At 42.7% G+C, this 12,125-nt stretch overlaps 1 long non-coding RNA gene across 12 annotated transcripts in view; it reads right to left on the reverse strand.

The window, feature by feature from the left end:
- Window positions 1-12,125, reverse strand: part of LOC111243146 (uncharacterized) — a 93,998-nt gene that overhangs the window by 70,395 nt on the left and 11,478 nt on the right. For 5 of the 12 annotated variants that reach the window (XR_015324171.1, XR_015324166.1, XR_015324153.1 and 2 more), the window contains exon 2: window positions 6,238-7,949. The exons of 5 other annotated variants lie outside the window; for them this stretch is intronic. This is a non-coding gene — a long non-coding RNA (uncharacterized LOC111243146). Of the gene's footprint in view, window positions 1-6,199; window positions 7,950-12,125 lie in introns of all 12 variants that reach the window. 2 more of the 12 variants (XR_015324158.1, XR_015324176.1) reach the window with 2 other exon arrangements.

The following is a 12,125-nucleotide window of genomic DNA, read 5'->3' on the forward strand; positions in this document are numbered from 1 at the left end:
ATATTCTGTTAGCTATCAGGCGTGGTTTAGCTAAGGCACGTCGGGAAATGACTTTCCCTGTGGCCTTTGGTAGCATAGGTAGCACATTACTTACGAAGTTAAATGCCGATTTATTTTAGCATGGATTAAATACAACCTACCATGCTACCTAGAGCACTTTCTGGAAGAGGTGTGTAAGATCTGTTGTTGCTGATGTGATGAAGTTTTCTTGATGATGAACTCTTATGCCTTAATGTTACTAAAAAGTTGAACTGCAAATGTAACAAGTGCTAATTTTTCAAGGTAAATATCAAACAATAACATTTATATCTTTGGCAAAATATTATCGTCGCTCCATTTTCTAAGCCAGCATTAAGCATCCAGTCGCTCGGCTAAAAACATGTATACGTAAAAGTGAGATTGTACCATTGTAACTTTGCAGTTTCGAAGATCAATAATAGATATAACTTACTTCTAAAAGAACAGTGACAATCTCTGCAACATTTTTCGTTTATGGCCTGGCGAGGTCGGTCGCAGATGAAAAAGATCTTTTTTTTCTTGTTGCTACGGGTACGAATGGTAATACCAACAACGGCGACCGCTGCTCCAGGCATAGCGGCAGTAGAACAGCTTCTGGCAAGCCCTGAATGTTTACTGATCTTTGCTTACGTCTGGCTTCGTCGTACTGAATGTCATGTTGGTAATTATACCATCGTGTTACTATGATGTCCCCAACTTGACGCTTTCGTCGAGGATGGTCCAGTAGAATGGGCCCCTTGTTGCCTGTATTCAGCCGTAAAAATTGTTTGTAATTCTCGACTGGCTGAGTGGGTGACAGCAACTGGGTGTGCTGAGGAAACAGGGGAGAGCTAGTGTTAACTTGGAAGAATGAGTCGGCTCGTGTTGGCCCGGTCGAGTGAGCGGCCGGTGCCATTGTAGTCGCGACGGTATTAGACGAGTCTCATTTCCGCGGACAGTTCCACAACGCAAGAAAAAATAAAGCTGAAAAGAGCAATGGTCAGTGTGTATCGTGTTTCGTAGTCTCGTGGCGACCACAAAAATAGCGCGAGGAAATGAAAGCAATCAGCTGTTTCAAGCGTCCAAAGCTGGCTGCCGCTCACTAGACGCGTCTGTGAATCTTCTCTTTGTGTGCGCTCTGGATCAAAGCCTATTTACGTCCGCAGCAAAGCTCTGCTACAATCTGGACAAAATGAGGTGACGAACAACGTGAGACGACTAGAAGACTAAGCGGCGGTAGCACCAAACCCGTTCTAGTGATAATGACAACAACAACGGAAGACTATAACTGTAACTCGGTCCTGCTGTTCATGGGCGTAACGAATAGCCTTTCGATGAATCGCTGGTTATTTATTGCGCATGCTACCTAACTTTAATATTACATGACAGATATGGGCTGGATAGATAAATGAGTCATGGGCATGAGTAGCCGATCAGAGCCCAATCGATTTAACGTGCCTATCGACACTTTTTTTGGCCATACTATGTGAAAAGAATATTGCACCATATCCATTCATGGATTGAAAATCCAGACATAAGGACCTCAGTTGTTGGCCAACTAAATTAATGTACAGTCGTACCAGCATCCAACTCAATTTTATTCATAGTAAAAATAATAACGATTTTTATTTGTATTTTCTTTTGATAGCTTATTTCAAACAGCAAAATAGAAAAACTGCTAGGTACCGTTATAGGCTAATCTATAAGCATATTCACACTTTCTGTTTAACCATTGGCTGATTACAAAGATCATAGTCCTGAATGGCTTCACGATCAAAGTCCAATTCAACATAACGTATCAAGAAGCCACATACTCAGCGAGTCTTGTGCTGTGTGTTCTCTCTAGTCAGGCGATCAACAGTAAAAGCAGTCGACCATTTGGCTTGCGGTGGGCCAGGCAGGCGTTATTCATTCGTGATTCGGCCGTTCGCGTTCAGCCTCAGCCGGTTAGGAACATGAGGGCCAATCTGGTTGATTGTTACCAATCTGTCGCCCTCAGGCTGCAGGCAAATCTTGGAAGTGTCGTTGTCGGCAGGACAGGCGGACGTGGGCGACCCGTTTGCCGTCCGTCGCCTGCTCATGTAAAGTGGCGAGCCAGTGTATACAGCAGTTGGGTTGTGAGCACACAGCCTAAGGCAATGTGTGCCGTGGATACACGAGCCTGATTGCTTATCCCACGCTAGCTATAGAAGTCTCCGGTTTAGATAGTCACTCAGATTCTGTTCCCTTTCGGTCTCTCCCTATGTCTCTCTTGCTCTCGATCTTCATTTCTTCGAATTCTTGAAGACCCTCTCGTCCTGCGCTGCGTCGTGAGATCCCCTAAACCGCTTCAGTCCATAGACACGGCTCACCATGGTCCTGTCTTCGTTTGTCGTGCTACCCCTGGTTTTCCTCGTGTGTAGTGACTACCTACGTCTGCTGCATAGTTGAGTCGCTCGCTCACATCGACGGGCCGGCTATTGCTGCTACGCTGGGGATATGCGTATATGAATGTTTGCACTTATTCTTCTCCAATTTCTTCCTGTTACTTTCGGAGAAAGATAGGAGAAACTCTAGCTCATCCATGTTCCTTCTCATGCTGTCTCTAGCTCTCAGTCTAGCCACTCGGCCCGCACCAACGTTTGCCGTCGACTTCCCAATGGTACCATTGCGCCGTAGGCTCTTGGGTAACAACGGAGCTCCATGATTTCCGTGTCTCTGACGCTAAGCTCTTATAGAGACCTATGAACTTGTCTCCGACCATCTGGTGCGTCCGATCTGCGCCTTTCTTCCACCGTCACCACTGCTATGCTACACTAACACCTCTGAGCGATAGTGGCGATGCCGGTGCTATATGACTACCGTACGCACCGCAGTACTCTCCATTTCCGTCTCAGTGAGCCTTAATGCGATCCCATACTTTCCCTCGATGACAACGATGTCGGCGTAAACGCCGAAAGTACTGGGTCAATTTTAGGCCAACCAACGATTTTTATGCCATTCCTTGTGATTGTATGCCTCCCTAGAGAAACGGCCAGACGGAAGGCCGAGGAATTTTTACCTATCTTACACAGCTTTCTGCAGTCGCCTCCACCTCTCTGACCTCTGAGCAACCTATAACGGTTGCTCGTATGGAAATGCAATAGAGTTGAGTAACCAATAACATGGGTCCGTAGCTATTGTTGTACTAATAATCGTAATAATAATACAAATAGTAATGTTAATAAATGCCTTTAATCTCAGCTTCGTAGCCATCATTAGCGATGTTGCAGTTGCGTATCGCGGTCTTCGTTCGGTTCTTTTTCAGCTAGCTTTACGGATCGTATTTAGGTTTCCTGTTCGATGACTCGTACATTTCTCGGATGCATACGGAACAACTGCAGTACACGTCCGTACGTAGGTAGACCTGTGCTTGGCTCTAGTATGTATAAAAGTGAAAAAAGTTATTGCGACCTTTGCTACTAATGCCGCTGTCACCATCACCGCCGTTGCTGCCCCTGCGCGACAGCGATAACTCCGTATGGCTGACTAGCCAGAGGCAGAGTCATGGGCGGGAACGACTGAGCTTTGCTGGTGCGACAGACAAGACCAGCAATAGCGAGCTTTTTTCTTTGTCTTTTGTCGTTGCCACTGTCTTCGGTTCCCTCTTCGATGTTCCGTCCGCTGACTTTGTCCCACGACCGCCGGTTTTCCTCTTTCACTCACTGCGATCCCATTTTCCGCGGTCTTCTCGATATCGTTAAATTTCATCGGGTTTACTATAGCAGAAGTGTGAACGCTTTTTTAACGATTCCGTAAATTCTACTTTGTGACGTAATACGCTCTGTGTTCAACGTCACGCCGCTTGTGTCATCCTAAGGTACCCATATCACCTAAGAGTCTCTCTTTTTTTTTGCTGCCAAAAGTGAGAGATATTTCTTTACTGAAGTCCTACATCCCTCCTTGTAACGACCGAGGTAAAAGGGAAAGTGCAGAAATGCTACCAAGGGCACAGTGGTTGTCCTTATACATCCCATACTGATTCTTCCCCACGACTTGGCTGCGATTCATACTAAAGGCATAAGCGCCGCCACCGTGTCTGCTGCGTGAAATCGAACCGAACCATCTGATGCTCCCAGACCAGCAGTTTTCTCCTGCTCGTTCGTCTATTTCGTCTCCCTCTCCATTGCTGGCCAGAGAATCGAACACTGCCAGCCGATGATCGATGGCCTTTGCCGAATCGATGGCAGGCGTCATCATCATCCACTCGGATGATATGAGCCGATCCTCATTCGACTGCTATCTAGCAGACATAGAGTTGGGGATCCGTCGTGGTTCTAAAATCTGTCAAGGGTCTCAACATGAGATGCAATCTGTAATTTGTACTTAGAGCTCGTGCAGGTGGCAGCAAATGGTGGTATTAACAGCAACTTTTCGGTACCGCACTTCTCCTTTTGCTCGGTGAGCCCAGTTGTATTTGTGGCCGGGTACTGTACACCATCTGTCCAGTTCCCCTATGACGGCAAGAAGTTCATTCCCAGTGGCCTGTGCTTATGACACCCCCGAGAAGAATTCTCCTCCAGCTAAACACATCTGGTCAAATGCTTGTCATTAAGATCGAACAGCAGGCGCACATAGTAAGCACGCAGACGCATAGATGACTTAGAAGTAATTCCTTCGCGTCACTTCTATCCAAAACTTGCCTGCCCGAGCATACGCGGCTAGACGAGTCATTACTATGATTACTTAATCCAGCACTACAAATAAATCGTACATTCAAAATATGGAGAAAAAAAAACAAACTAAGCTTTCTTCGTCTTTAAGAACATTGCCAGAGTGTTAATCGTTAATAAGACGCTTTTCGGCAAACTGACAATGCCGCGTCCTCAACGTTCCTTCTTCAGTTAGCCGCTGAACTCGAAAATACATACACACATACTAAACAACTGTCTGACTACACTAATACCCCCATATGCCATGCAACCGTTGTATTGTCATTTTTAATTGTACTTGATTCAGGCTGAGGGGGTTGCCACTTTAGCAAAATCTGGGAGTTATTAGACAAGTTTAGAACAATTCTAATTAGCTGAGTCTTGACAATACAGGGTATAGAATCCACTATAAAAGGTTTTTCTAAAAGAAATTAATACTTTATCATAACGAGGCGCCATGTCAAATTTTAAAATAAAAATTAGACAGTGAGAAGCGAATTCATTTAAAGTGTGTATGGATAATGTTCCGTATGATAAAATTCAAAAGTAATATAACATATGCCGTAACTAAAAATGAAACTATTTTTTAATCAGTTAAACGAGAAGATATTTTCTACAGGAGATGATGAACATGACTAGATATCGTACTGTTGAAAATTCAAGCCCATCCTAAGGTTATGACAAAATGACAAGCTCTGACCGAAAGCTTTCCAGTTCTTTTAAATCTGATAATTAAATAAATTGAAGATGATGAATTACTAATCCAAGGTAAATCGGTTTCTTAACACTGAGGTGCAGATGCATGAAAAATACGCACCGCCCAATTATGTCAGCTAACAAAAAAACTTTATGGCCTAATAACTACAACTCTTTTTGGCCTTACAACTAATTTTCTATGTGGTCTCATAAGTATGGTTCTATTAAATAGAGTTTAGTTAGACTGAATAGGTGTATCAAACGATCTTAACGCACTGTCGAAGATAATATACTATCACACTGAGGATCTGTATTTCGCGTTGTATTTTTAGTACATCTGATAATTACTATGTCATAATGATAGCTTACTTTTAACATTATCACTACTACCATATTATACTTCTATTATAGGTTACACACTTTCTCTCTGACGAAAAACACCTTCAGGCCTAGAAAACGAAAGGAAACATTCGTAGCATTTAGAGGAGTAGGGGATGTTTCCGCGCACCTTTGAATAGCTTGCTGATTGCTGAGGTAAAAGGTGTTGGCCTCTAGAAGTCGAATATCAGCTTTAATCCATATGAGTGGCGAAATTATATTTAAAATGAACGTAATAAGGTACAGAATACGTTATAGCTATCAACACATGACGCATGGGGCTTTGTTCAGGTGAACGTACGCACTTACTCTGTTTAATCCTATTTAAACAAATCGTAGTTGTTCGTTGTGATATTCAACCAGTTATAATATACTTAGCAACATGCTATAGTTAGTTGTCATACGCAGGAGAACCATCGTACATCAGTTAACCTTTTGAAACTCAAAGGAGTAAGTACCTATGTGATATGGCTTTCTCGAAACGACTTGAGCTCACTTTCTATGTAGAAACATCATTTATAGATTCCGCCTCTAACGCCAAATTAACCACTTTGATGGTTGTGATCATCCTGGTACCAAAGAGCACAGAGTGAAGGAAAGTTATGCGCAAATATAGAACAGTGTCTGTAGACAGCGAGAAAGTTGTCGGTGCTGCAATATTAAGTTCGCTTGGAAACTTCACATATCTCAAAGGCAGTCAGTGCCACTGACCAATACTAGTCTTGCTGGCTGGTCTTACTACGACAGCGGTGCCATCTCAGTGGGTCGTACTCTTAACTGCCCGATCTAATTAGACCGCTAGACCAGCCTCTGCTCTGTGGCGCCGGTCAGAGCAGCGAGAACACTGTCGTCGAAAGGAGAGTGTTTCCATGACACTCAGAAGAACTGGTCGCATTACCATGATGCGTGTCTGTGTGTGTGTGTGTATACCTTGACGGAATCGCTCTCCACGACGAATGATAACGAGGGAGTCGGTGCAGCTAGGCCTGGTTCTCGTCCAACTCAAAGCGAGTTCTAGTTAGGGCTAACGGCGGCACCAAGTAGATAGAAAGCCTTTTAGTGCCTCGAACGCTCTTTGTCCCCTCAACTCGTTAGCTGTTTCTAACTTTGGTCTTCTTTAGCGACGACGATGCTCAATGTAAATGCGTGATTAAGTAGCCACCGCTGTGCGAAACCTTCAAGCAAGTGCAAAGCTCACCAGCAGCCGCGCCTGGTCGGGAGCGAGAAAAAACTTTGCAATCTGCTTAACATCCGCTAGTTCCACACTCTCGTTTCTATAGCCACCACTGCCGTCGCTATATGACCGTATAGTTTGTGTTACTGCGTTGTTTCAGATAACGCGACCAGCGACGGCTAAGCGTAAAGAGCTATCGAGCGACGTTTCTTAGCAACTTCACAGTATTACTAAAAAAAGGACGTAAAGTTGGCTGAAAGATGCTAGAGAAACGCCTTCCAGAAAGCGAATTTTCATCTATATGAGGAATTGCGTGTTAACTTCTGGAGTTGTTTCTTCGTCGTCGATAGTTTTCTTCAGTAGTACGCGGCTTTCAATATCGGAGATGCAAGTTCCGCGGACAGAATGGTTCGTATCATCTTAGCTTGTACATCTACACCCCATTGGCTTTTCGTTGTGGAACGGCAGTCGAAAACGGAGTCGTGATACGCGGACTAATTTTTCACAGTGACGCAATTCTATTACTTGCTGCTGCTTCCGCTCCAGCTCGATACAGGTGCGCGCACGAAACAGTAAACTTCACATCGTCCCTGGAAAAGCAGAGGTCATTTTCTACTATATAGATGCCTGTTCTACTCTTGCGTTTCGTTGCCGTCCTCCTTGCTCCCAGCTATCCTTTTCGCCATCTATCGAGAGTCCTATCAGTAATCCGGACAGTGATCCTCTTACCAGGTCGGGTTTCCGTTCGTTGTTTTGATTTCGAGAAGCCGAATCAGGGCGTCTACACCAATACGACCCACCTTCAATGTCTCGGAGTCTTTCCCGAATCTCTGGCATGGTGCGATGCTGGTCCTGATGCCTTAAGCAGAAGCCGACCAACCTTAGCTAGGCTTGCCCAGTCAGGCCCAGCTCCTGACTCGGTTGGCATCCTACTGCGAACTTGAGATCCGATCCGAAGCTACCAGTCGTCCTTATCTGACGGGGCATCTGTCTACCACTGGTCGGACCCACGAGTCGCCGGGATCGGCTCGCTCCTTCAAACCAGGATAAGACAAAGAGAATAAAGCCGGATAGGCTAATCCTTAAGTCCATGCTAAGCAGTGATGCTTGGTAGATACAGTCATTCAGTAACGTTATATGTCCCATGCAACATCAACGAAATGATGAAGGAGGCATATGAGATTTACGCATTTGAATCAAGGATACGACCTGCTTCAACCAAGAGCCTTGCCATTTACGAAAACTAAGAAGTATAATATATTTACATGACTTAGAGAACTCTATTGATTGTTACGTATTGTCATAACCAATTGTTTCTATTTCGGTTCTAAACCCACTTTTAATGGAGCAGAGAGAATGACCTGTCCAAATGCCTTAACTTTATGCAAGTTTCACGTTTAGCAACATCTCTAAGTTTGCAAGTAGACTTGCATTAGAAGATCCGATTTCATGTTTAAAAGATCTATCGGTACTCCCTATCGATAAATGTCTCGATTCTAAGAAGATTTTTTTTCTGAAGAAATTCTTGTTCAAGTTATCGAAACCGCAACGTATCCTTTTGGCCCTCGGCACTTCGTTGCTTTTGCACTTTGATAATTACAGTTGGTTTATTACCTTTAAGAGCTTTTCAAACTATTTGCTTTTTTGAAGTTTGTTCAAAGGTTGCTCTATCGAAAATAACTTCCGATCTCACGAAATTTTTCACATGTCGCCATTCAGGTTTTGATTAGAGTATCTTGGCGTTACGCTTGAACGCGTTCCTGAACATCAATGGTCATATCGTCATGGCGGCCGTCGAATTACAAGAAAGGTTGTGATATCGGACGACCTTCTGCTAATTAGTGCTTTTTATGTTTAGCCTCAAAATTATGCTCGACGACATTGATCCGAACATACTGATCAGTTATATACACTTGAAACACAGCAAAAGGAAGAAAGAAGTCCAAAGGGAAATCTACCATACATCGCACTGATCGAAACGGTAATACTCATAAAACTAACTACATAACGCATAGTTGTCTTTCGTCGCAGTATTGACATCCGTTTCTCCACAGGCGTCTTCTTGGATCTGAATCAATGATATGTTAGTGAGGAGTGCAGATTCGACAAAGCAATGTTAGCGGTAAACAAAATTCAACATAGAACCACCTTTTCTGTCTTAAGAATGAATGAATGAATGAATGAATGAATGAAAACTCATTGAGCCGGAACCTTTGAGGATAGCTAACGTATTTTCCCGTGTGGATCAAATGTCCTAACTCAATTTTTTTCCATGACTCATCAAATAAAAGACATTGACTGTTGAAAATAGGCCCATGTACCTACCAATCAGTTATAAACCGAAGGCATTTATTAGCTTCTTTGCATAACGAGACTCAGTGTTACTGATGGTTAAATAAACGAATTGTATATGTGCACCGACCACAAATTACGGAATCTAAAAGTTCGAAAAATCCATGGTTTTTTTCGTCGATATTGTGATAGATGGCTTGAAGCGATAAACCTTTTGTTGAAAAACCTGAGCTGACTGGTTCAAGCGCCTCCGTACGCATTTATTAAATAATAAGCCTAATTAGGTAGAAAAAGAATTCTTATTTTACTCCTTCAATACCAGTAGCCTCTTGTAATAATGAAATTCTAGCCTGCGACCCCAAACGACTGCTTGTGATATCACTAGAATGGGTAGGTCCACAAACGGCCTCAGGAGACTAATTTTTAATACTCTACGAGAAGGACGCGTAATGATATTTGCGCTGGTCAGAGGTAACCGCGCGGTGAGCTTTAATGCTTCAAATAATTTGAATAAATTTCTAAGTCTCATCTGGAGGCCAAACCTGAGACCTCAACGTTGTAAACTCGACGTCCCACCTAAAGGTAGGGTCAAAAGATATTGTTTATTTTCAATTAATTGTGCTTGTTCAATTCAATAGCAATAAAAAAATGAGTTCAGGAAAATTTACTCACGTTTGTCGAGGAAATTGCAGAGGCTGATACATAACAAGGCTTCGTACAAACATGTTCCTCTAAACAACTCTGAATAGATCAGAAGCAATTTTTGAGGGATAATTAAGATGTCAGATTTGTTAAAGAGATCAGATAGAAACATATGAGGCATTCTCCTGCATGGCAATTAAACTAAGACCTACGAAATTATATATAGTTTTTTGCAGACGTTTGCCACATAAACGTCAGGAAATTGATCGTATCTTCGCTAGTTATCGCTGCGGTGAACACAGGCAGACCGAAAATTATCTCCTTATTACAATTTTTTTGCGTAGTTACATTGCGTGTAACGACTTCCACAGCGCGACTTGGATATTAGGCTTATATTGAGACAGTGAACATTTAAACGCGTTAACAATATCCATCGGATTTTGAAATTACCACAGATCTTCTTGAATGAATATAAATGCCACGATACACTCGCACACAGTAGCGGTAAACAAAAGTAGCATAGACGGATACTTTACAATAGCTTAATTCGAACGCTTAGAGGCACATCAGGACGGCTCGTCTCCTGAGCAATAGAGGAACACATTACATCTCCTAATAGCTGCACAGTCGAGACTGGACAAAGCAATTTTATCAATAGTCTAGTGTGCAAGCTAATGGCCGACTTCGTATTAATGATCAGGAATTGGCAAGCCATAAAAGTTTTCCTTCCTGCCTCGAAATCAACGTTCGAAATTGGCTCTAGGTCCTGCTCATAATGGGAACTAACTGAAGTTGCATTTTATGCAACTTCAATTGCGTCCCAAAAGAGACGCTACGGTGAACTACGCATGATCCACTTATCTGAAAAGTAAAATTCTTAACGCGGCTGAAAAAGAGCTATTGCATTAGATAACGGAAAATGATGCCCAACAGTACGAAATGCTATTTCAGTGGCGAAGGCTTGTTTGTTGTGGATAGAATAATATATGCTTGATTGTGTTGCATCTTAAACTGAGATAACACGTACTTGCAAGCTTACATAGATGCTTGTTACAGCTCAGACAGCATTATGTTTTTTTTTTTAAGGAAAATCTTTAGCATACATTGAAAATACAAAAAAGTCAGAGCTTTCGAATGATCGATGTTAACTGTTTTTATAGGTATAGCTCTTCAAACGAAGCACGGTTCCATGATGGGGCGCTGCGCAAAATCATCAAATCTGCCCATGAACCAACGAGACTTTCCCAAATAATTTGAGTTTAAGTGGTCTTACATCGCTATACTTTGGAGAATATCTAGCTTTAGTATGGCTGCTTTAAGAATGATATTGTGAGCTTTCAAGTTAGTTACACTAGAATTATAAACAAGCCTCTATTAGGGGACTTGCTAGTGTTGGTATAATTCCGCGTTTGAGTTTGCTCCTACGACGCTGAAACATTTTAGTAATGAACAACATGATCTACGGATGGGGCATCTTTTGCATTCGGCTGTATAGGGAAAAAATTGGTTCACAGAGTTGTTTGCAATGGTTGCGAAACAACGGGTCACCTAGAGCCGCACGGAATAGTTTGCTTGAAAGCTAAGCTATTATAATGATTTAAAGCTGAAGAAAAGCGACCTGAAATGTGGAAGAAAAAGCTAACGATGCTTGCCTGAAGTTGTACTCGTTTTCTCAAAGAAAAGTATTCATTTGCGCCAAGTCACATCTCGCTTAGCACTTTAAAATTTGACGATTGTTTCCGCGGTTCATTTGCCAGCACCGAACGCTGTATTTCTATTGTAGCAAGCTCTCCGACCACAATATTACTGTCCTCAGATAATGTTTGTCGATCAGATTCCGGAGAGCAACTATTTTGATACCGAACTACGTATATATTATGAACGGCCAAGTATCTTTAGTAACGACTGAGTACAATGCGTCAACAAATATGTCTACCAACTACGGTAGCTATTCACTACCGCTCCCAAAATATGTGTTCTTGAAGCCATAAACAGCTCGAAAAATTCCGAATTTGAGTTACCGACGAACGTTTAGCATTGAAAGATGGCTCTGTGCGCTGCTTGCGAAGGCGTGCAGAAGGGTTGCGACCTTCGAAAATGTTTCACCCCAGAAGCACACCCTAAGGCGCTATTGCCGCTACGCGATAGGCTAGGTGAATAAAATTAAGCCAAGAAAAATAGCTCTCGCACACATATAATTAAACTCAGGCAAAGGTTTCGCGGATATTTAATGCGAAACACCACCGCTGACCAGTAGATAACCGACGGAGAAAATT

The sequence above is a fragment of the Varroa destructor genome, unplaced genomic scaffold, assembly GCF_002443255.2.
Source record: "Varroa destructor unplaced genomic scaffold, Vdes_3.0 BEIS01000001.1, whole genome shotgun sequence".
NCBI lineage: Eukaryota > Metazoa > Arthropoda > Arachnida > Mesostigmata > Varroidae > Varroa > Varroa destructor.